This window comes from Mus caroli, chromosome 13, assembly GCF_900094665.2.
Source record: "Mus caroli chromosome 13, CAROLI_EIJ_v1.1, whole genome shotgun sequence".
Lineage (NCBI taxonomy): Eukaryota > Metazoa > Chordata > Mammalia > Rodentia > Muridae > Mus > Mus caroli.
Genome location: NC_034582.1, coordinates 51,539,674 through 51,544,092, shown reverse-complemented (window position 1 = coordinate 51,544,092; position 4,419 = coordinate 51,539,674).

Below are 4,419 nucleotides of genomic sequence, written 5' to 3'. Positions count from 1 at the left end.
TTCTGCCTCTCTTCCCAAACCTGGAAGCCTGGAGCTGCATTTTCTGTATGTTACTTACAGGAATCTGGGTGAGCTGCTACTTAGAGGAGCAGAAGTAACTCCCAGGTAGCTGAATCACCAAACCCCATTCCCCATCATAGGTGACAGTTCATGAAAGTTGGGCACATGAATCTCACTGTACAACTTATAGGCAGCTCAGCTGGTTCCAGAACATCTCTTTCCAGCAGTTGAGCTTGCCTGAGAGTATCTGTCAACAGGCCTTACTGCTTGGAGCAGAAGGGACTTTAGTATATCTGTTCTGTTTCAGGGACTTCCTGAAACCTTTGAGTTGTTTACTTGTTGAGTAGAAGAATTCCCGGCAGGATGGTAATGTTTCACTTTCCTTTAGAACATTCTGTGTCTTAATGAACTTACTTCCGATGTGGAAGGCTTTATGTGGGAGGAAAATGATAACCAGCACCTAACAGCTATTACCTGTCATGTCGAAAATACACAAAGTTCATGTTAGAAGATAGAATTGTTTTAATTTACTTTTAAAAATTCAGTTTGCATTCCAGTCACAGCTTCCCCTCTCTCCTCTCTACCCCCTACAATCTCTCCCCGCATTGCCCTCTTCCTTTCTCCTAAGAGAAGGGGAACCCCCTCTTGGGTACCACCCCACTCTAGGACATCTGGTCCCAGCAGGACTAGGCATATCCTCTCCCACTGAGGCTCAACCAGGCAGTCCAGGTAGGGGAAAGGGGGATCCAGTGGCAGGGAACAGAGTCAGAGACAGCCCCTGCTCCACTTGTTAGGGGACCCATATGAAGACCAAGCTGCTCATTTGCTATAAATGTGTATGACATCTGGGTCCAGCTCCTGAATACTCCCTGGTTGATGACCCAGGCTCTGTGACCCCTATGCTCCCAGGTTAGTTGACTCTGTGGGTCTTGTGGTGTCTTTGACCCCTCCTGCTTGCTCACCTCTATCCCCTGCTCTTCCACCAGACTCCTGGGGCTCTGCCTGATGTTTGGCTGTGAGTCTCGGCATCCGGCATCCGTTTCTATCAGTTGCTGGATGAAGCCTCTCAGATGACAGGCTCCTGTCTGTAAGCCTAGCAGAGGATCACTAATAGTGTCAGGGGTTGGCTCTCTCATATGGGATGGGTCTCAAGTTGGACCAATCATTGGTTGGCTGTTCCCTCAGTCCCTGTTTCTTCTTTATCCCTGGGCATCTTGTAGGCAAGACAGATTCTGGGTTGAAGATTTTGTGGGTGGATTGATGTCTTCCTCCCTCTGGAAGCCCAGCCTGGCTACAGGAAATAGCTTCATAACATATCTTATTTGGTAGGAATCTAAGCTAGAGTCACCCCAATAGACTCCTCAGATCCTCTCCTGGGCCTCATCTAGTCACCAGAGATGACCCCCACACACTGATTTTCATTCCCACCTCACACCTGATAGCCAAACCCATTCCCCTGGAAGATAGAAGTTTTAAACGTTTCTAAAATTGTAAGATGACAAACTTTGACTCTTATGTGAAAGTGTGTGTGTATTTGCATGTATTCGTGGGAAGAGGGGGGGGAAGGAGGTAAAGAAGAGAGGGAAAGCGAGGAGAGGAAGAGAGAGAGGGAGAGATTACCTGAAGAAGTCCTAGGCATTAGTTGAGTTTGCTTGGTGCTAAAGTGCCAAGCTTCTGTATTGCATGGCGAACAGCAACAAAGGTCGTTGGGTTTTGTTGTTGTTGTTTTGTTTTGTTTGTTTTGTTCATTTGTTTGAAGAACAAACCTCATAAAAGGACCACCCCCACCCCCCACACACACCCAGTGCTCTGTGGACCTAAGTAGAGTTCTGAAGCAGACTGCTTTCAGCCTAGCAGAGGCAAACCCCTACTTCTTTCTAGAGAGGGTTAAAGCAACAAAAGAGATGCTAATACAGTCCCTACTCCATCCCAGAGACACCCCAGGCGGCCTCTTGGCTTCTTTGTTATTCTTCATTAAGGGTAAACATTTACTGTCTTCCCTTAAAACTGGGCATTTGTTGCTTAACAAAACAGAAGGACTGAGTCTTACAAAACCAGGGAAGGTGTCAGATACAGCCGGGAAACTGCAGGATCAAAGAGACCAGGTGAAGCTTCCCTGGGTGGAACAGGGCGAGTACTTTTGGAGAGGTGGAGAACAGACGAGGAAGGGAGGCCAAGCCCCTCTCCTGGTGGCCCCACCCACTTTCCCTGAGCACGTCTCTCTGGTATCCAGGAGACCTACTTCTTGCCTTCCACCCTGGAGTCCAAGAGAAACGGATTGTTTACTACAAAGATGTGGGGCACAGTCCCAAAAGTTTTGTTTCCAGCACACGTGAGCACAGAAGCAGAGACATAAGGCCAGAGGCCCCGCTTCTGCATACTTCTAGCCCAGGTGATCAAAGGGCTCAGGAAGTCAGGTGTTAGGCCAGCAGTTGGGGTTAAGCGGTCCGGTGTCCCCAGCACTTACTTCATCATTAAAGTGGTCAAACCTTTGTGGCTATGAGGGTCAAACTGAGGCACACCGGGAGGAGGGAGGGAGAGAGAGGAGCACAGCAATGACCTGTTGTTAAGTAAGCAACGTGCCTGTCAAGTCCTGTCCCCCGTGTGCAGTCTGTGTCTCCCCTCCCTGCCCCCCACCCCCCACCGCCGCCTCCCATTCCCAACTTCCTGGTCTCTGAAGAGTCAGAACTTTTCTCACAGTGGCACTAAGACTTGGCTTGTCTTCTCACTGTTGATCTTTGAACAAAGCAGCACAAGTATGGTGTGAGCACACGCCAGTAGAGTTAGCTACAGGACAAATATGAGTCACTATTTTCCCGGTCCTCACTCGGGAAAGAGCCAGTCTTGACGTGCTCTTGATGTCACAGCAAAATAAATAAATAAATAAAATTTAATCTTGACCCTTCGGGACATATTAAACAAATATTCTATGTGACTGAATGAGAAATGTGCATGGGATACTTTTGTTGTCTGACAAACTTGGGTGATCACCCCAACCTTACATTGCTACCCCAACCTTTTCTGAGGAACCCATTTCAAACTGGCACAGTGGTGGACAACGGGCTGGCTCTGCAGTGCTTTCGTGGTATACATGCACTTGTGCCTTTGTGAGCCTCATCCTTTGGGGGAAAAGGGGAAAAATTATACTTTAGGATGGTGCTGTCATGAAAACAAATGAATTACTATCATATGTTGTTTTCTTTAATAAAAAAGGACCCAGCCTTCTTTTGCTTATGACTTTAAAAAAAAATCATGACATTTCCACCATCCTTAAAGACCCACAGGCCTCAGCATTATTCTTCCGGGAAACTGATTATCCAGGCTTAGCTCTGAGATGATTCCCCAAGAGAAAGAGTTAATTAGCCATAACAATATATCTGTCTTTTTACCAAAGCAGTTTGTTTTTGTTTTGAGACTATGAACCTCTAGCTAGCTTGAAACTTGCTATGTAGACCAGGCTGTCCTTACTAACAGAGACCTACCTGCTCCTGCCTCCTGAGTGGATGGGGGCGGGGGGCAGACCAGGGGGGGTTTGAAATTGTTCATGAAGCAAAGATGCTTAAAGCCCACAAAAGCCACACTGTCTGTGAATGTGGTGAACAGTTTTGAAACAGAAAAGAATCAATCAGTTATTTCAAGGACAGTCTATGTGACTTACTGTTTCCAATATTGTTGAAGCAAAAGATACAAATTTGAAACATTTGTTTGCTACTATGAATCTGACAACTTTCCAGTGGGGGCGGGGGGGGGGGGGGGGAAGAACAATACAAGCCCGGTGGGGGGGGGGGGGGGGGGGGGGGGGGGCGGAGGGAAGAACAAAACAAAACAAAATCCTCAGGTGAGATGCCTGGGGCTAACTTTTGTCAGCTGGGTAGGAAGTCACCTGGGAAGAAAGAAATCTCAGCTGAGGAATTGCCTCAGTCCCTTGGATTGTGAGCAGTCTCTGAGGCATTTTTTTTTTTTTTTTAAACTGCTAAATGATGGAGAGCCACCTTGGGCAAGGTGATTCTGGGGTTTAAAAAAAAAAAAAGGTTACTGAATGTGAACCTTCCAGTCTGCTTCAATTCCTGCCCTGATTTCCATCAGTGGTGGGGCTGTAACATAGATGTTTTTGTGCTTGGCCCAGGGAGTGGCACTATTTGAAGGTATTGACCTTGTTGGAATAGGTGTGTCACGGTGGGTGTGGGCTTTAAGACCCTAGTCCTAGGCTGCCTGAAAGTCAGTCTTCTGCTATCAGCCTTCAGATGAAGATATAGAACTCTCAGCTCCTCCTGTACCATGCCTGCCTGGATGCTGCCATGTTCCCTCCTTGATGATAATAGACTGAACCTCTGAATCTGTAAGCCAGCCCCAATTAAATGTTGTTCTTATAAGACTTGCCTTGGTCATGGTGTCTGCTTACAGCAGTAAAACCCTAAC